This window comes from Euprymna scolopes, chromosome 9 (genome assembly GCF_053919585.1).
Source record: "Euprymna scolopes isolate OS-2025 chromosome 9, ASM5391958v1, whole genome shotgun sequence".
NCBI classification, from domain to species: Eukaryota; Metazoa; Mollusca; class Cephalopoda; order Sepiida; family Sepiolidae; genus Euprymna; species Euprymna scolopes.
This window is the reverse complement of record NC_136490.1, coordinates 115423432-115446519: the sequence shown is the minus strand read 5'-3', so window position 1 is coordinate 115446519 and position 23088 is coordinate 115423432. Positions and strand designations below refer to the sequence as shown.

General features: G+C 31.5%; 2 long non-coding RNA genes across 2 annotated transcripts in view; both read left to right on the top strand.

Annotated features, from left to right (window-relative positions):
* Positions 1-23088, top strand: part of LOC145284809 (uncharacterized) — a 78419-nt gene that overhangs the window by 51748 nt on the left and 3583 nt on the right. The window lies entirely within an intron of this gene.
* On the top strand, positions 2099-22103 carry LOC145284811 (uncharacterized). The gene is made up of 2 exons (XR_013868893.1): positions 2099-3135; positions 20434-22103. It is a non-coding gene; the product is annotated as an uncharacterized LOC145284811 (long non-coding RNA).

Below are 23088 nucleotides of genomic sequence, written 5' to 3'. Positions count from 1 at the left end.
TACATGTTTCGCCCGCCAGTTGTCATACATAACCCTTATACTCAAGTGACCTTTAGGCCTTAGTAAGTAGTGACTCTTTTGTAAAAATGTAACAGAGCGCGGACGCGCGTATGACAGCTGTATGCAAATGACTGAATCATGTGCATGGCTACACCAGAGCAATAAAAAAGGAAAAGATTATAAAAAGAACGTGTGCGCAAAACGATTATCACGTTAGAGAGAGGGCAGAGATAGACGTGTTATACACATGGGCCGAGAGCGGCAGATTTGAACAAGAGAGACGGCGTTATTCTGGAAAGTACCTGTAAATAAATGCCTGTTGTTTCGCTGAAAAAAAAAGTGAGTCGAGTTATTGTTTGTCTTCTGTTTTTGTTTATCGACAGTGTCTACATGTTACAAATGTACGATGTTAAAAAAAAAATCAAAAACAAAAACAAAAAATAACAAACAAACAAACTAGAAGGCGCTTATCCTAGTGCGTTGGTTCTAAAACACATCAGACTTTATGTCTATCTCCTTGCAAGAAGGTAACAATACTTATCAATATTTGTCATGGTTTACGGCAAATCAGTTCATTTTTATGTTGGCGTAAAATAATCGACTCGTCTTGTTACGTTGGGACTACTTCCGTTTAGGGTGTCTTAGCACAGTAAGGTCATCAGGTGCATTCCATGAAAATGCTTATGTAACAATCCATAGAAATATAGCGCTATGGCAGTGTAAGACTTACAGCTACCAGAATTATTAGTCATAAAGCATACTGGATTTAACTAAACCTACATTAATGACATTTTTAAATATCCAACGGGTGTAAAAATTGTAATCAATGGATCAGCCAACATTCCCCGATAGGAGTGTTTCAGGTAATCATCTATACCCCTCTGCCTAGACCAGGGATCCAAAAGAGGTAACGCCTTCGCTGCCCCTGAAGGAAGAAATAAAGTCTCGGAGGACAAGCAGCTGTAATTCATACTGCTCAATCTGAAGAAAAAGTTGCCCAGCCCGAAGGCCACGAAAAGTGAGACAATTTTGCTCTATCAAGTGACTATATAACAACTATAATCAGCGGAGAGGAGCCCAGAAATAACGTAAATTAATCTATAAAGGTTTTTCTTTTACTTGGAGCGTCATCAATTATCAAGTCCCAGAGGTCATTCGAGAATAAGGGTTAAGGTTTAGATAGAGGGTAAGACAAGATCAGTCACGGTGGAATTTTGGTAGGGCTAGATTATCTAAATAGATGAAACAATAGGACTTTATTCATATTAGACTTGAAGACGACCATGTTCTAGTCAGCCGGGAAGCAAGCAAAACAGTATTGCGCTCAACACATACGGACATAAACACCGTTCATGGGATTTTTGTTTAGTTTTGGATAGGGAGTGAGGATATTGCCGGTTGTTTCAGCTAGGCGAACGTTTTACGGGGTGGACCATGGATTGGAGTTCAGTCGAACTATACCATAAATTATCCTTAAAGCAGAGACAGACTCGCAACGTCTCCTCTGTGAGAAAGAGGGAGTATGCAAGCGAAAAGGTCATCGCTTACTAAATTTGGAAGCCGGTTTTGTACTCTGTCAATGCAGAAAGTGATGATTTTGGAAGCTCTGCCACAGAGGTGGAAACAGTACTCCATCTTTGGACGTATTTGATTCTTGTACTGGTAGAGGATTGCAACGGGAGTGACATACTTTGGCAACAAATGAGATGTAAGTTTTCCGTTTGAAGTCTGGAGTAACGGTCAGATCTAGAAGCTTGTCTAAGCGAGGATAAGTTCCTGTTATATCTGGTCCTGCGACCAAGATAGAGACTCTCGTTATACAGGCCACTAATATATATATATATATATATATATATATATATATATATATATATATATATATATATATATGTGTGTGTGTGTGTGTGTGTTTGTGTGTGTTTGTGTGTGTGTGTGTGTGTGTGTTTGTGTGTGTGCGCGTGTGTGTGTGTGTGTGTGTGCGTGTGTGTGTGCGTGTGTGTGTGCGTGTGTGTGTGTGTGCGTGTGTGTGCGTGTGTGTGTGTGTGCGTGTGTGTGTGTATGTGTGTGTGTGTGTGTGTGTGTGTGTGTGTATTTTCATAGGATTGAACGAAAAGTATAAATTCATCTTTCCAGTGATTTTGGCAACTGATCTGATGTAGGCCTTTCATTACAGGTCAGGAATAAAGATCGGTTTTTAATACCTATGGGTGTTGTCCCTCTCTTAATGCAAGATTATTAATTGACTAATATTTTTTACCATTTGGGTAACGCATATGTTTTCAGCCAATATTAGTACATAAACACGCATTATTTATCCGATATCATAGTCCGCGACGGTGCCAATTAGACTCATTGCGCACCCTCGCTCAGCGTATTTTTTTATGTGAAGAAACTAAAGAAAAGAATTGCAATGACAGATAAGGGAGAAAAGGCAAGAGAGGCAGTTTTAAAGAAAAAAAGAAAGAAAGAAAGAAAAAAAGGAAAAGGGAAAAAAGAAGAAAAGAAAGAAAAAAGAAAAAAGTAAGAAAAAAGAAAATAAGAAAAAAAAGAGGAATCATTAAACTCGCTATCTTAATATTTTTTTAAAACTTTTTTATTTTTATTTTTAAGAAACGAGATGAGGCCACGTCTTGTGTAATCTCTTAAAAGATACTTTAAAGACTGGTTTGTCGTTCCTTCTGTCCAGGGTTCGTACGTTGACATTTGAAAGAATATCAAAAAACACTTTGTACGTTTTTTTTTTTATCTCTTCCTTTTTTATGCACTTGCCGAACGGAAAAAAAGTCTTTGCAGAGATTTAAGATAATAAAATCACTATTAAGCCCGAAAAGAATAAAAAAGACACACAAAATTGTGAAACTCTTTCCGTCTCCCATCTTACACACATACTCGTTTACGTAGAGATGCACGTGGGCACACAGACACGACCGGGCACGTAATATACAACAAACAAACAAAAGGACGGAGTGTATCCGATGACCACAATCATGTTTAATTATATTTGTTATTGGTTTAAGATTACGCCTGGAACCAGGGGCCGACGATTGGCATAGTGGACCAAAACGATGGTTCATCTGAGGCATGTTACCTTGAAAATGATATTGAGCTAACGGCGCTTAGGATATGAGGCAAACAGTAAGTTCATTTAGCTGGTTTGAACATTAGACAACACAGGCGCACGTACGCGCATGCACAAACGCATACAACACGTCCATGTGTTATATATATATATATATATATATATATATATATATATATATATATATATATAAATATATATATATATATGTGTGTGTGTGTGTGTGTGTGTGTGTGTGTGTGATTATTAAAAATGAATAAAATCCGACGATATGCAATTAAGATGGAGACAGCGGGACTAAGAGGCTCGACGTTTCGCCCGTTTTATGCGGGTTTCTCAGTGACCATCCCTCATGAGAAAGCTTGCATAAGACGGGCGAAACGTCGAACCTCTAAGCCCTCCGCCTCCAGCTTAATTTCATATATATATATATAGTATTCCCACATGCCACAAATAAGAAACACACACGCATATATATATATATATATATATATATATATATATATATATATATATATATATATATATATATATATATATATATATAGTCAACTAACGTACTTCCTAACTTCCAGTAAGGCAAATCAGTGCCTTCGCTATTTTGTCTTTTTTTTATTTTTCTCTTTTTTTTTGTCTTTTTTATTTTTCGCTTTTCTTTTTTCGCTTTTTTATTACATTTTTCCGTTAGTTCCTTCTTTATTATTTAATAATGACTGAAAAGTTTTTTCTGTTTTATTTTAATTAAGAATTATTGAAATTAGTCTTATTTTTTATTCAAGAGTTATTGAAAAGACTTTTGTACTCTTTTCTGTGTGGAAGAAAGCTGGAGACTATGTAAAATTAAATTCACCGTCATGAGAGAGATTGACGATGCAAACTTCTATAGTTATCTGCAATAATCACTTTGATGGCGGAGAATCAACACCAACTATGATGGGAATATTATGTATTCGATATTATTTTTTATGATGTTTTAAATTTTGTTATTTTCAATTTAATACTTTTTTCTGTTAGTTTAATTATAATAATTTTTTTTATACTTCTCTAAACACCTATTTATTACATAATAAAATAGTTTTATAAATTCATAAACATATTTTTTTATGAAATTTGCAATAAAATTAAAATGTATTTTTTAATTTTGTTAATAAAAGTACAAATTAAGACTAATTGTGCTATTTTTATTGTATAATTTTTGATTGTATATTTTCAATAAAGCCCTTTTCTTATATTTTATTCACAATAGAAATACTGAGGAACAATAAAAGTGAAGTAACTGATTTGTCACCGGTTCCGGTAGCAAACATATCGGAAGTTAGGAAGTGCGTTAATTGACTATAACCGATGGTTGTATAATTTTATTTCCTAATATGTATATAAACATATATGTATAATAAACGATAATTTATATTATATATACACACACAAACACACAAACATATATATATATATATATATATATATATATATATATATACACACATATATATACATATATGATGATTGCAACGTCTTGTCAGACGAGTGCCACTCCCTCAGACATTTAAAATCCATGATCTCAAATGCCTGAGGGAGTATCTATACAAAGATGATGTTACAGAGTCTTAGCTTTGTACGACAGCTAAGTCTCTCTCTCGGTTCAAAATGTTGAGATCCAGCAACAAGCAAGAGTAAGATAGCCAGCAACAAATTAAACTGCAGACCAGCTTAATGCGGGTACTGGTCTCCCGCTTTATGTTTTTTTAAATCAGAGATTTGCTTCTCCTAGAAAGGTTGCCTTCACCACGGCTTACGGAAGCCCTCTCTAACCCAAATACATATATATACACATATATACACACACACATATATATATACATGCACACATATATATGTACATATATATACACACAAACATATATATGTACATATATATGCATATATACGTATATATATATACGTACACATATATATGCATATATACACACACATATATATACATATACATATATATACCCATATGCATACATATGTATATACTTAAACATACATATATATATAATATCTATATAAATAAAACAGTAGATGCCTGTGTGTGTGAAAATATTTAACCGATAAACTCCTGAACTGTTGGTAACATAACACTGAAATTACCAAGAAATAGTAATAATACACCATGATGGTTTATAATGTGTAACAGCTTTGTATTGAAGGCTGAATAACACGTCGGCAAATTAAAATGCAAATGTTCGTTTCAACTTTTGACATTTTTATTAGTTTTCGCCCGCGTAAACTAAACATAGCTAAAAGTGGTTTAATTTCATAACTTGTTTGTTGGGTTTGCTCAAACGCTAGCAAACTCCACTGGAGTGCTAAATATTTTGGCTTCGATTCTTACTGATGGCACCAAGTCATTCTTTTAAAGTCAACACTAGTAATGTATTTTCATAATTTGATTACATAGTGCTAGTGCATGGTGCAGGGAGTGATTCGCTCTATTTTTTAAATCGTATTTCTAAGTTTAATTAAAGTTTTATGGTATGTTTTTTTTTTATTCAATTGTAAGGTTGAAGTATAGAATAGGTACAAAACACTCTCCCCTCCCCATGTTAAGAATGGCTTTTTAAATGATAACGTTATTATTTACGTCCGGATTACTCTCTGCACTAGTACCGATTACATAATGTTATAAATTGAATTTAAAAAAAATAAATGCTGCAATATTTTAGGTTATTTTTCATGCTCGCATTTTTCTATTGTAATATATATATATATATATATATATATATATTACAATATATTACATATATATACATATATATATGCATATATTTATCCAAAATACACACACACACACACACATATATATATATATATATATATATATATATACATATATATATATATATATATATATATATATATATATATATATATATATATATATATATATTGAATTCCTATGATGACTGACTGTATGTAAGTCACTACTGCTTTTCAATCTCTTTGCTGGAGCTTAACCCCATGGAAATAATCCACTGGCACATTGAACCCATATGTAATAGGTTCTGGATATGACCTTAAACTATATCCGATAGTGAGGTCCCAGCTTGCGGGCTTTGGGGAGTGTGTAGCCACCCTTTAATTGCCATTGCTTCCAGGTCCACTCTGACCCGGACTGGTAATACCTGTTAGGGTCCCAACTATGAGTTAAATAGAAACCGACTTAAAAAAAAAAACAAAAACAAATGTACTCTATTAAAAAATTGTTATTCAAAATCACCTGATTCAGCATTAAATAACCTGAAAAGGGTTGATATGCCGTAAAACCAAAACAACCAACCATATGCAATCAGTTTGTTTTTTCATTCCTCTTCACCTTTATCGTGTTAGAATAGGTGGAGAATTCGGCTGCTGAAAAAAAATTCAAATTAGGCGAAACTACACATAGTAAATTAGCAATAAAAACAGTAAAACGACAGAGAACAAATCAATCAATAAGTAGGATGCATAGGAAGAACAACCCTGACGATGGTCAATCGAGACCGAAAACGTTCGATAAACTAGGGGACTTTATAAGAACTTTGGATCCCACAACAAAAATACTTGTACGAAAACAAGAAAAATTCGAAAGAAAGATCATAAAAAGAAGAACGAAGATCCTCTTCAATAAAATATGCGCGAATAATGAAATTCTGGCTAAATATACAAAACTCAGTATACATACATATATATATATATATATATATATATATATATATATATATATATATATATATATATATATACATATATGCACATATATATACATATTTATATATATACATATATATACATATTTATATATACATATACATATATATATATATATATATATATACATATACATATATATACACATATATACATATACATGTCAGTGGATAATTATATTTTAAAAATAATATATATGCCGCTCCCTATTAAAGGGTGTATCAGATTGGTCAATGGGAAAATTATTCCCAAAATTATTTAGGTAAAAATGCACTTTCGTATAAATACTTGAATTCATTCAAGAAAGTATCGCTAACAAAAACAAATAAAAACATGTACGTAAAAGTGATACATTTAGTAGTCCGGCGAGGTTAGCACCGTGGTAGAGGTTTAGGCTTCTTATCACGAGGTGCCGATTTCGAATCTCGCTAGATTCAGCCACTCTGATGAGTCGTGGACGAAGCTACACGTGTCAGTGGATAATTATATTTTAAAAATAATATATATGCCGCTCCCCATTAAAAGGGGTGTACCAGATTGGTCAATGGGAAATTATTCCCAACAAGCATTTAGGTAAAAATGCACTTTCGTATAAATACTTGAATTCATTCAAGAAAGTACCGCTAGCAAAAACAAATACATATGTATACACACATATATATATATAAAGAGAGAGAGAGAGAGAGGTCGGCCGGTAGAACTGCTGACTGTCACCGCGATGGTTGTAGGTTCAATCCTCGGTTTGGGAGAGGTGCTAGTTTAGCGGAACTGATGAGTTTTGATACAACGAAACAGGACTCTATGTCGACGACTACAAATATATATATATATATATATATATATATATATATATATATATATATATATATATATATACTAGCAGAAGTACTCGTCGTTGACTGGGTTCTAAAACAGCCTACAAAAAATGGACTGTGATTGATGAAAGTATGATAGGTTATGGAAAGGAGGGGGTTGTAAAGAGATAGGTTTTGATACTCCAAAATTTTACCCTAAGCAAAATATGATGAAAGTAAAGATACTTTTCGCGAAAATATATCTTTTTTATATCAACTTTGTTTCCATTCGTAGCCAAGAGTGACCAACACAATGATGTTTCCTTACAAAGAGAAAATGTTATATATATAATAAAATAAATATACAAGAAATAAATGTTACCATAATCAATAAAAGTTACTTTGTATTTTTAAATAGTTTGTAATTTTTTTTAAAATTCACGAACAGGTTTAAAAAAATCAAAATGGCAGCGACTTCGAAATGGAGAGCGCCGTTTTCTGCGTATACAATTTAAGAGCGTGTACAATTAAAGAGAGTTCCGTCAACGTAAGGAATATTTATAAACATATTTTAATTTTTTCCGTTATTTTGTGCTTGAGGAATATTCGATTATGGCATGTGTAGTTTATATAAAAATTCATTTAAGTAGTTATCGATTCAAATTTCGTTTTAATTTCGGTTTGCTGAAATTATTTCAATTAAAGAGCATTAAAAACTATTTCAAAACAAAAACATGAACTGAACTTTTATTGACTATGGTAACATTTATTTCTTGTATATTTATTTTTTTCGGGCAGTCGTTTGTTGGCTTTTCTGCTAAACACTATTACTAAATTATATCGACGAAAAACAAAGAAACAAAAACAGTTTTGAAAAATAATGAAGCTTTACTTATTTTAGTAAAATAATCCGAAACAGCAAAATAGCATATTAAAAAAGTAAACACGTAATTACTTTAGTTTTTTAAAGCAAACAATCGATATAAATATGAATAAGACGAAAATGGCACCCTTTTCAAGCAGAACAGCTTCGTTTAAGTTTTACAGTATTGAACGGTGTAGTATTGTGCCGTCGGATTCAGGGTTGTACTATTGTAATGTAAAGAAGACGCAGAAAGGGTTATAATCAACTGAATTCCTTCTAGTACACCGACAAAAAAAGATTACACAGATATATAAATAAAAATAAAAAGGTTATGTAAATGTTTTTAAAAAGACACGTAATCACGTGAGCCGGAATTTTCCTTTTTTTAACACGATAACAAGTAACGTTCTTATTCTTTATTATTTATCTATTTATCTATTTTTGAAAGAGTTCCACGTGCGAGTGGAGAAGGAAAAAAACAGATTTATGAAAAATTTGTGTCGATAATTGTCTAAAGTTCCAACTTTTTTTTTTGGCTATCACTTTAATAAGAACGTGAATTTATTAGGTGAATTTATTCGACACAATCTGCTTCAACTAAAAAAATAAACAAAAGCTAACGTGAATTAAGATTAAAATTAAGGTGTTATTGTGGACCCTCACCACTTTTAAAAACCTTGTTAAACTTTGTGAAATATTTACATCCTATGAAGCTCAGGCGCGAACGAACACTCAATAATTTTATTATATTATATTTCTTCAAACTGAAACATAATCATCAAAGTATACTTACGCAAATAGATATGAAAAGTCTTTGATAAAGTTTGTGCCATATTTCCATGGAGTACAGGCGTGAACGCAGACCCTTCAATTTTATTATAGCATCCCTGTTTAAGTTGAAACATACTTATCAAAGTATTATTATGCACATCTATATCAAAAACCCTTGTAAACGTTTTTATTTTTCATTTTTTATTTCCATACTTTGGGAGCCAGGCGCAACGCAGACCCCACAATTTTATGAACCGCTGTTCTGCCAGATACAACATACCCATACATATTCTATCATTATATGTAATCAGTTTTTTTTTTACAATAGTCAACAATATAGGAGCCTATTCGTGACAACACGCACATACGCACAGACGTTCAGCTTTATTTATATATATATATATATATATATATATATATATATATATATATATATATATATATATATATATGTGTGTGTGTGTGTGTGTGTTGTTACTGTTTTTAGGGAAAGAATTCCAACAAAGTGCTCGATTACAAAGAAAAGATTTTAAATATAAGAGCTTAATATTTATTTATTTAAAACTGTACAGAAAGGAAGAAAAACACTGGTACCGTCGGTTTCAAACCTAACATAACCGAAAGCCATGTCAATTAGGAACAGATTAGGACAAAATAAATTTAAACTTATATATACTAAAAATATATTAAATTAAAAAATGACAAATTGATATTAAAATAAAATAAAGTATATAGAAATAGGGACAGTCAAGCTATAGTTAAATAAAAATGAACATTATTATAGATAATGTGTGCGGTCTTGATTTTTCCTCGAACAGAAAACAATATTGCTGACAAGAGCCTAACATTATTTACAAGTAACTGGCCCTCTTATGTTAGGCTTGAAACCGACGGTACCAATGTTTTTCTGACTTTCTGTAGAGTTATATATATATACATATATATATATATATATATATATATATATATATATATATATATAACACTACTGAATTTACTCACATAAAATTAATATACGAAAGTATAGGTTTATGCGTAAACTTTAAGTATTTACTTCAAAAGTGCCTAATACGTAGGTAGAGCTAGTTAGTAATTTATAAAATATATATAACGATTAAGCTACATTGAATATTCCGCGTTTAATCCATTCTAGGACTCCTCAGGCTTATGCGCGAATTCTGTGATTGTTTATCGTTTTTATATGATTCTCTTCTATTGAGATTTTTCTTTATATAAAAACGATAAACAACCACAGAATTTGCGCATAAGCCTGAGGAGTCCTAGAATGGATGAAACGCCGAATATTCAGTATAGCTTAATCGCCCTATATATTTTATAAATTACTATATATATATATATATATATATATATATATATATATATATATATATATCTGTGAAAATATGATTTTTCAATTATATTTCACATTTTTTTATATACTAATCCTTATTTTATGAAACTTAATGTAATTACAGAGCATATAACAAAAATGACAAAAGTCTATATTCTATGAAATTTTGAATACTGACTTTTGTCATTTGTTTTCACTCATATATATATGTATATATACATATACATGTTATATATATATATATTATATTATACAATATGTTTTATATTTTATAATTTTATAACGCATGTGTATATGAATGAAATAATAATTCCACTAGAAGATCAAGTAGTTGTGCGAATGAAGAACCTTTAACATTAATTGGTAAATAGTAAAATTATTACGATAGAGCTCTCTAGTTGTAAAAAATCACTTCCACAATCAGAAATGTAGACATATTACATTTACTATTTTACTTATATATAAATTTATATATATATATATATATATATATATATATATATGTATATATATATATGTATATATATGTAAGTAAATAAATGAACTAATAGGAATAAAAATATAATACTATATTCAGACAAGTTCTGTGACATATTAATTAGCATATAAAATTATAAATATGTAGTAAAAAAGAGCGTCAAACATTATTAACAAAATCAGATTCATCCTTACTTTCCTAATCATGCTTCCAACTTTTCGAACTACTTTAATATATAGACTAAAGTTTAACGCTTTACGGTTTGTTTACCATTAATAATTATACAGATATAAATATATATATATATACATATGAATATATATATATATATATATATATATATATATATATATATATATATATATATATATATTTAGTAATGTGATTGATAATTTAAAATTCAAATCGGGCTGAATTACAACCAGCACTGTTCTTTTCTTGTATTTTAATTAAATTAGTAATTTTATTGTTACATTAAAATACACTCTGCTCTTTAAACTACTGTTCTAACCCCCTTTAAATATATATATATATATATATATATATATATATATATATATATATATATAAGAAATACGTTTCTTATCGTTGAGCACTTTCTGTTGAATAAAAGTCGGTCAATTTAGCTCTTATGCGTAGATCGTCGTATAACGATTTGATCACTGTCTGTCTGACGTAATGAACATTTAAATTAAAATGTTTAAAATTCAACGCTATTTCACACGATTAATGGTAGCCGAATGGATACGGCCTCCGCTAATCGAGCCAGAAATGTCTCGTGTCGCGGGGTTCGAATCGTTCGACTGGTAGTAATTGTGACACCCTGCACTGAAGAATCCCGAAAGGATGAAACACTAGTGTCTGTAGGTATTTAATTATTATAGTAAAAAAATAATTATGACAGCCCCTTTAAGAAATACGTTTCTTATCGTTGAGCACTTTCTGTTGAATAAAAGTCGGTCAATTTAGCTCTTATGCGTAGATCGTCGTATAACGATTTGATCACTGTCTGTCTGACGTAATGAACATTTAAATTAAAATGTTTAAAATTCAACGCTATTTCACACGATTAATGGTAGCCGAATGGATACGGCCTCCGCTAATCGAGCCAGAGATGTCTCGTGTCGCGGGGTTCGAATCGTTCGACTGGTAGTAATTGTGACACCCTGCACTGAAGAATCCCGAAAGGATGAAACACTAGTGTCCGTAGGTATTTAATTATTATAGTAAAAAAATAATTATATATATATATATATATATATATAGTAATTTATAAAATATATATGGCGATTAAGCTACACTGAATATTAGGCGTTTCATCCACTCTAGGACTCCTTAGGCTTATGCACGAATTCTGTGGTTGTTTATCGTTTTTATATGCTCCTCTTCTATTGAGATTTTAGTAAACCAGTCCGCTTTCTAGTGTCCACCGCTCCTTCCTATCAGCCAATGGGCATTTTATCGGATAAAGGATTTTTTTAAAAACTAGGTTAGTGCTTTTTTTTTTAGTTCATATATAAATATATATATATATGTGTACATACATATATGCACACATATATATGCATATATATATATATACATACATATAGGTGTGATCGTTTATGTATATTCATGTTTATTTAATTTATTTATTTGTTTATTTTATATTGTTTTTGTTAGTTTTAAAACTGTTTTGTATCGCTATCCTAGAGTAAATTTTATCTTCTGAACACAGTTTTTTTGCTATTTCTCTTCTACAGTTTAATAGATGTTGGCGTTCTTTAAAGTTCAGGATAGCAAATTTTTCATGTAGGCATGATCTACATGATTAACAAGAAATATTACGTAGGCATGACTTCCTTAGATTTTAAAACCCGATACTATGACCACAAAAGTACATTCAACAATAAAAAACACCGTATAAAAACAACACTAGCGAATACATACTGGGGACTCAAAGAAAGCGGACATTCGCCGGTAGTCGACTGGAAAATAATAAGACAAGCTACCACGTGTAGGCATTTAGACGACCCATGTAAATTATGCCTTCATGAAAAATTTGCTATCCTGTACTTTAAAGAACCCCAAAATCTATTAAACTGTACAAGAGAAATAGCAAATAACTGGGTTCACAAAATAAAACATGAATATACATAAACGATCACACATATATGTATGTATATATATGTATATATATGTGCATATATGTATGTACACATATGTATATTTTTATATATAAACCAACAAAATTATGCCTTCATGAAGGATTATACAAAATTTTGATACCTATAAATTGTCGTTTTTTCTCGCTCCTAGATTCATATAAAAAGCCTATATTTTCTATTTAAAAGATATTAAAACGAGCTTCTGAATATACTTACTCATGGATATGCAGGAGACTAGGTCAACTAATTTGCACTTTTCTTTGAAAAAAAATTATTATTCATTTTTATTATTCCTTATTGGCCGATTAGATTTATTTAAGCTCAGTTCTCTTCATGTATCGTTTCTGCATAGGTATTGTTTTTAAAATATAATTATCCACTGACACTTGTTTCGTTGTGTACGACTCATCAGGGTAGATAATTATATTTTGAAAACAATATATATATACCGCTCCCCATATGAGGGTACCAAATTGGTTTAAGGGAAAATTATTCCCAACTCGTATTGGAGGTAAAAATGCACTTTCGTAAATAATTGGATTCATTCAGAAACAAAAAGAAATAACATTTATATATATATATATATATATACATGCATATATATATATATATATATATATATATATATATATATATAAATAATATATGAAATCCTGTAGAATGCCTCATTTCCAGCTTAAAAAATAACGCAATCGTATAAAGGTGATAATCGCGGCTCGTTCTTTTTTTTTTTCAAACTATGTTCTAGTAGACGCTGGTTATTTGAGGTGGGTTCTAATAACATTTTATGAACGGTAAAAACCTCCTCGTGTTATAAAACCATAGCAAAACTTCAGAAACTGCAATCGCTCTCTCTCCCTCTCTCTCTCTCTCTCTCTCTATATATATATATATATATATATATATATAATGATCTGTCAAATAGTTAAGGAGAATATCTCGTACACGTAGACACATAAAATACGCAATTTGTATCTATCTATCTATCTATCTATCTATCTATATATATATGTGTGTGTGTGTGTGTGTATATATATGTTGTGTGGGAGTGTTATTGTATAATACCAATAAGTTCTTAAAAATTGCATAATTTACACAGTTTACAGAAACAAATTCTGTTTAATATAATAATATGAAAAGTTAAGTTCAGTTTTGGATAAAATTAGAGAAAACGCTTTTGTACTGGGTTAGGTTTCCATTCACTCATCCTGTCTGTAAGTAATTCACAGGACCAATTAACTCACCAGGACAAAGAGAAATTAACTACATAACCCAGAACCGACTACTGCTTCTTTAACTAGCATATTTATTTCTATTTCTTCACTATCTCCCCTATTTATTTTCTCCCCCTTTTCTATTTCAAGTCGAATATGGATCAGCCGGTCAATTTCGAAATTGCATGCTCTTAAATTTTTCTGGTGTTATGAGTGACAGTTGGAGACCTTTTTTTTTAGTCTGAGGTAAAAACAACCCCGTATACCTTTATTAAGCACCAATCAAGTATAAAATATCGATCTGGATTAAATCTTTAAATATTAAATCGATCAGAAATAAAATTACAACGTTTTTGAACAGGGATCGATATTTTGTTTATGTTAGAGACGAAACAGTTTTACTTGTGCATATATTGTAAAAAAAAAAGCTATTACCGCTAATGAAATCGGGGAACTGTCTTAGCTTTATGCATAAGAAGATGACGAAAAAAGGTATAAAACTAAACGTAAAAGAAAGCAGACCAATACAAAGCTGACCACATATTTAAAATGACTGCGAATTTAACAAAAAAATACAAACTAGGTTTAAGAGATTACAGAAAGTGATTTAGAGTTTAAATGAAAGAATTTTAATGCTTTAATTACATGACATGTGATATTTAATGTCAACTTGAGATATAAATTATACCAATTTACTAATATGATACACATCGTGTATCTGTTTATTAAAAGTCTTTTTTTTTGTCTGTGGCGTTAGAAACCTCATATTATAGCATGTGAAATAGCAAGAGGTAAGAGAAAGAATGTTGCACGCCATATTTTATTGACTGCTACCAATAAGATCACGCGTGAAACGAAAAAAAAAAATGGTACAAATTTTTTACTAATCTTGCAACATTGGTAACAGCCGAGAAATCGAAAAATGAATCATTGTACGACTCATAACTTCCGCCAAACGCATTAAAAGTTAATTTTCTACCGACTAGTGTACTTTTAATATTTGAAAACTTATAGTCAAATGTAAATGTGAATGCCATGGATAGTGTGAATGATGTCGCTTGACTTTGAATAACTCGGTGTATAACAAGTTACTTATCACTAACTCTAAATTCGGGAAGGAAGCTGGTCACCCGAACTTTTGGATAGTAGTAAGGTAAAGCATATTTTTATTACTGGGAAGGGAGCACCAACAGTAACAAAGGACCTAAGATACATTTTGTTTCTTGTGTGAACGAATTCTAATTTTGAAGCAAAAGAAACAGGTAAACAATTTCAGAACGTGTAAATGATACAGATCGATAGCAAAATTAATTTTAATGCCATTGTGACAAGTTATTTATTTTATTTTATTTCGAATTTGCGAATTCTTGGTTGTTAACTATAGTGCAATAATATCCATTTTCGTTTTTGTTTTTCCCTCTTTCTCATTTAAAAATTCGAACCAATGCTTCCCAAGAGCGCACCATCTGATGCGGTTGTTGTCTTTGACGACTTTGGTTTACAATTAAAGAAAGTTGCAGTTACATTCGACAGGTGGTTCTGCTTTTTAGTGGACTAGTTCGAATGCTGTAAAAATTTCATTTTTTATTGCATGAATTTGCTTATTCCCTGCCCTATACACTAAATTAACTGTTCTTTTAATCGTATTACTTACGACTCCCACAAACAAAAAACAAAAAACAAATAAAACAAACAAACAAAACTAACGCCGTGATACATAACTATGCTTACAAAAAACAAATAAAAATAAATAAAATGGCACAATAAATCGTCATGTATAATTTAAAAAATGTTTTTCCTTCTAGTTATATTGAAGCCATGCATCCTGCTTAATTCTCTTAAAAGTGAAAATGAGATTCTACTTCGTATTATTTGGATTCATCGGACTACTGTTCTCATCTGGAGTGTAATTTTCTCAACCTTTCGGTCGATATAACCTCGGACCTTCTTCAAGTGTATCTTGTCAAACTCGGGAATTTTTCTGTAGAACTCGGGAATTTGGACGGAATTTCGAGCGGGACCCTTTATTTATTTCACGGAAAGTAGCATGCTTTTGTTCCGTAAGCCCTGACTGGATAGAGGTCCTAAGTAATTCGCAATTTTATTTTTCGGTCACCCACACAGAGAATTTAACGTACAACCTTCAAGAGAATATCACTTTTTACAATTGAGTCTTTATTAGTACTCTAACCACTGCACTACGGGTCCTTGTGGACAGTTCGAATTCGAGAGAAATATTCTCGAGTTTGACAAGATGCACCTGAAAACAGTCGGAGATTACATCGAATAAAACGTTATGAAAAAAAAAAAAACACTAAAGATGAGAACAATAGTCCGATGAATCCAACTGGTGCAACTCATAGGACCGATCCGAACCCCTATTCTAAAAAATAAAAGAGTTTATTTACAAGCGAGACATCTCCTACATTACCAGAATTGTGACAATGTGAACCTCGGCTGGTAGGAAATGGAGCGGAGAGCCTGTCATTCTAAATGCTGGTTAGCCGATAAAATTTTCATCGAAATTAGTTTCACTATTCTATAATTGTAAGTCAGAACGAGTCTCCATTAATAAGCCTAGCAATAATAGGTTGCCCCTATAGCATATTATTGCTAGTACATTTATTACCATACACTACGCCCCACCCCTCACAAAAACGAAGGAGGTAATACCTGGGAAAATTGTATGACGAACGAATAAATATTGCATTCATCTTCAATGAAGAGAGACTGGTCCCATGAAAACAGAACAGATACTTCACTAGCCCTTATCCTCAAAGGAGAAGTTGATCCCTGGGGGGATGCTATAATTTCAAGAGAACAGACGCTACAATACTCCCTACAACCTAAGCTTTAAAATTAGTACATTAGTTTGTAATAGTTCAGTAAACAATTAAAAGATTAAATAAAAAATAGCACAAGTAGAATTTCCACTTCAGATGTAGTAATAATTAGGACTGTGACAACAGCATATTCTTTTCATTGTTTTGACTCTTGAGTGTGTATCTCTTGATATCTTATATGTTTTTATATAGATTTATGTGGTTCTCGGTTGATTTACTGTGTCTTACTGTGTCAAGTATATACTTCAGGTTCACACTGTCACCATTCTGGTAATGTAGGAGCTGTCTCACTTGTAAATAAACTCTTTTATATTTAGAATAGGGGTCCGGATCAGCCCTAGGAGTTGCACCCTCCCAAGCGTTACCTTTTTCAGAGAAGAGGAAGGGAGTTATTTTTGTATGATTTATACATGTAATCACCTAAAACAAGTAAAGTCTCGTTTCTGAATTTTTAAGATGAGGATTGATTATTCGTAATTTTTGGATTCATCGGACTATTGTGCTCATCTTGAGTGTGCGTCAAAAGAATGAAAAGAATATTCTGTTGTCACAGCCCTAGGAATAATAGTATAGTTTTGGCATTAGACAGACAGATACTAAATCTCCATTAATGATTGACCATAAAATATCCTGTGTCTGCGTGAGTGTTAATACGAAAAAATTATCATTATTTGTAAAATAGAAAAAAAAAATTGTTTAATTAGCAACCTGTTTAAAATAATTAAAAATGAAAAAACAATGCGATGTATAAATTTAAATTTCAAAATGCTATTTTATATAATATTCGACTTGTTTATTCCTTAGTTAGTTTGTACGTTACGCTTTGAAAAAGGCCAAATACAATTTATGAATGCAAAACTCTTTCAAAAAAGCCAATTTCGCGAAATGCTTTCCTTCTACCTACAACCTTGGCCTTTTTAAGACTAAGGTCAACAGGCATCTTCTGTCTTTGTTATATACAGCTTTCGTTCTTGCCAGTTCCTTACATCCAGTGGCTTCATGCCTTGTCTCGCGCGATTTTCATAAAAAATGGCTAATCTAGCAAATTTGGTAAAAACTATGAGAGTGCCCTCTCTTTGGTGTATTATTGTTTTCGAATATCATTAAAACAATATTTGATAATTTTTGTAATGGCCTGAGAAAGAAACTCGTAGTAATTTCGTCGTACAGCAGTTCGTTACCGAAGAAAGTAATCAATGGAAAGTAAAAATGGGAGCATTCGAAAAAAACAAAAAAAAAAAAACAGAAAAAAATTCCCTTCCAAGAGATGCTGTACTGAAGGAGTAATTTAATGATTGTCTCTTGCAATGTGATTTTATTATTTGTATTGAAAGATGTAGCACAATATTAATTTCTAAGTATTCATTAGTATCTATTAATTTATCTCATCTGGGCCAGTTCTATATTTAAAATGCAATGGGCTCTATTTTCATAGTAATGCTAATAAACATATATTTGCTGCATGTTATTGGTTTTTCTCTCCAATAATCTTATTTTGTGTGCTAGCCAGAAAAATATCAATTTTATCAAAACATGTTTGTTGATTTAATATATCTTTTATTTCGTGGAATTTTCACAGCTAGTTTATTCATTTTTTTTATTTTTATTTATTTTTTACTAAGGAATCATTTCTTATCAAGGGCCAGATCCCACTCGAGGATAAGAGTTAAAGAGTATACAGTGGTCAAAAGGACAACATCGTAGTAATCGTTGGAAGTATAAATCTGGTAAATTGGATTACTTAAGGGGAAAGGCTCATCAAGAACTTGTTTACATTGGACTTGAAGACGCCCATATTGTAGCCAACTGGAAAGCAGGTAAATGGTAGAGAGTTCCATAGGTGCGCAGTTCTGAAAAAGAAGCTTTGTTCATGGAATCTACGTTGAGGTTTAGGCACAGATAAATAGGAGGGCAATTATTGGTAGTGTTCACAGCCAAACGAGTGTTTCTAGTGAATGTTTGGCGAGGGGGGGGGGGCTATAGATTGGAGCTCAAACGAGAACTTGGCATGAAAATAACGATAAATGAGAAAGAGGTTGCATGGAAGAGAAAAGGGCAGCCCCCACTAGGCTACGAAGTCTATTCTGAACTCTGACAAGGCAGGATAAGAGCTTCTAGCAGCTCCTGCCCAGATGTGACGAACCTAGCTCTTATATAGGTAGAGAATTGCGTAAGCATGTGTATATCTACTGGATCGATAGAAGGATCCCATCATTTTTCCAGCGACCTTGGCAACGGATTTGAGGTACGTATTCCATTTTAGAGCTGTTTAAAAGATAATTTGATAAAAGAAAAAACAATTACGCATTGCACGTCCGGTTTTTAGTTTCTTAATATTCAAACATACTTTGCTCTTATAACGCTATCGGCCTTAACATTACATCCTCATATTTTAGGGTAGTGTAGTATATGTTCCGTTGTTACTTATAAGAATTAAAGACAAAAGACACAAAAAATATTGATTTGATTTTGTTTGATTGCGGTGTCTATTTAATGTCAAAGCCAGTGATTTTTGGAAAACGGTTTTATATCCGCCTCAAGTTCTTTAAATAGTAATGTAATCGCTATTATTCTTCAACGGTACGGTTACATTTTAACATTCGGACCCACACGTTATATCTGAGATAGTCGCAAAGTAAAACAAAAGGAAATAAATTCCACTCATTTTTTTTGCAGTTGAAATAAAATACATTTATTCTTGGCTCTTCCAAAATAACACCTTGCCTTTCAATTTAAAAGTCTGTTAGTTAATGTCGTCTGTAATGTAGTTAAAGGTCTCCCGCCTAGAAGGGCCAAACGTTCCTCTTCCCCGGCACGCAATTTCTTTTCTCAGTTCTCGCCCCGAGGTGCATTTATATTTCCCTTCTCTTCCTCTGTTGTGACGTCATATTTCGCACTGGCTCGGTCATTTGCATATGTGTAATGTGGCTGTTGCTGCTACCAGCGCTAGAAGCTCTGTTGCAATATCTTAAAATCTTTATTTATGAAGTTTAGTCTGATTGTTTTATTTTACGGAATACCGACACTTTTCAAGTTATTTAATGTCGAATCTAGTGATAATCGAAACAATGTTTTATGTTTCAAATATTTATTTCAATATTTATTTATGACATTTAGTTTGATGATTTGTAAAAATAAAATTTTTTTCTTATTTTGCAGAACATGGTTGAATTTTTGGAGAGGGAAAGAAGAACACATTAATATTTGGTGCATTTTAAGTCTGGAAGTTGTTATCTTCAGATAGACAGCCAAAAGAAATTATGCATGAGATTTAAATTTCAACATTTCATAAGACAGCCTTTCAATTTCATCGCAAAATTGATTTTCTTTAATTTTTCATTGAAATAAGTTTACAAAATTCTAAATATGTTATTTACAATTTGTAAATATGTTATTTACAACATTGTAAATTTGTTATTTAGAAAATTCTAAATATGTTATTTACTAAATTCTAAATGTTATTTACAATTTGTAAATAGCATATTTACAAAATCATAAATATGTTATTTACAAATTTTAAATAACATATTTACAAATTGTAAATATGCTATTTACAAAATCGTAAATAGGTTGTTCACAGGAAACTAAGTATTTAGAAAGGTTCCCTCGCTCACTTCGTCTTTTCCCTTAATTAATTTACGAACAAAACACAAATGAAAGAATAAAGATTCCCGGGAAATGCTTGCACGGATTAGCTAGTATGAAGTAATTTCAAGGAAGTAGAATTCAATACGAAAGAATATAATTGATATAAAAGAATAATGTGTATTTTCATATCTATTTCTGACGATGTGTGTGTAACTCTTCGTTTCAAAGAATTCTTATAATTTTCTTCTAGCTGTGATGGGGCATCCTAGCAGATGCCAAACAATCACCTGCAACATACATTCTAACCAAATGATCTTTTAAATATAATTATTGAAATGTTTGCAGATATGTTTGTGCAAGTCTGAAAGTAGATGTGTGAGTGTGGCCATGTGTTAATACATAGTGTGTATGCGTGTGTCTATGTGTGCATGCGTGTGTACGATGTGTATGAATGTGCATTTTTAGTGTGCGCGCGCGCGTGTGTGTTTGTGTGTGTACGTATCAAAATGTACGGTCGTAAATAACTCTCCAGCTAGTAGACATAGAGACGTGAACTATATAATGATTTCTCATGTATATTTTTGTTTATTAGATTCGTCCGGTATATTTGAAGCGCCAGTAAAAATATGGTCGGCATATCTATAAATATATAGTTCTTTTTCCACATTGGGATTGCAAAGTTTCAGCAACTCCACCCGCATTTGTCAACAAAATATGAAATGACAGAAATGCGTCCATTATTTAGAAAAGCGTGCATTGCGTTCATTTACAACAGGCTGTGGATTACTTTATAGGGATTTGATCCGGTTGTTCAATTAAAATACATATCTAAAAGAGAGCGTTCTCAGCAAATATCAACAAATATCAGCAAATATCAGCAAATATACTAATCTCAAACGTAGTTTTTTTTATGAAGAAAACAAAATTTTTATAACGCACAGCAAATGAAATATACAACGATTACTGTTTAAATATCAGGTATAAAAATACTCTTGTTGCAACAGCGGAAGTACACGGAATGTGAAACTTTTCTATTGTGACTTTTCAGATTATTTCGCATTTACGAAAATTAAGCTGTACTTATTTATGAACTTTGTTGACATTTACTTCCGTTCAAATTGAGACATTATTTTTTTTATTGTTTCACGTGTCTCCTAATCATTTTTTTTCTTTTTTCTTTTTTCTTCCTTTCCATTTTTTACTTTCTTTTTGAATAAATATACCTGTTGATACTAACGTGATGCTATCTTCAGAGTTTGTTTTTTGTACGTCAGCTTTTTGTAATGAGTTTTTGCACGTCGTTCCAGTATAATACCCACCTCGAACCTCAGTTTTTTTTATGAAGAAAAAACTTGGGACAACGTCCAGTAAATAAAATGTACAGCGATTGCTGTTTAAACTGTTAAATGAAAGAATTTAATTCACATTTCAGATTCAAAGAATTCTTTTTTTATTTTAATATATATATATATATATATATATATATATATATATATATATATATATATATATAATATGTATGTGTGTGTGTTTGTCTGTGTGTGCGTCTGTAGATATCTGCACTATTTCCTATGCATTCTATATATATATATATATGTTAGATGACTAATTATACAAAGACTAATTTTAAAATATCTGAACAGTGGAACACAAACTATGAAAATAATAAATCTTTTTGATTGACTTTTACGACAACGATCCCTCACACGCCCTCCCGAATTGCAGAGGTTTTCGTTTACATGAAAATATATAGAGAATGGTGTCTAAACCTTATCTTTCTACGAAGTTATGAAAGAAATATGTCAGTAAACCACAAGTAAGCGCAAATGAAAATGCCTAAAGTAGGACCTATTTATGCGAACAAATGGATCCCCAATTCATACATTAATGGGTTATATAAAAATCTGAAACGTAAATATCCAACGACTAATCCCACACGCAGCAAAAACCCACCGCTTCAATGTATAGGTGCCTAGATGCCGAAAGACCTTTAACTCTAATTGCTTCTTTCTTCGGACTGCTTGCCTTTGGAATTTTTTCCCCGTTTAAACAGTCTGTACCAACATGCACAAATTGAAATATAATGTGAACAAACATATTGCTTGACACTTTTATTGATAGCTGCGCTGTTGTAATCAACAGGACAACATAATTTGATTTAAGAACAATTCATTTTAAAATGGGTAAAATCGGCTATTTTTCCTAAGCCATATCAAATTATTATCA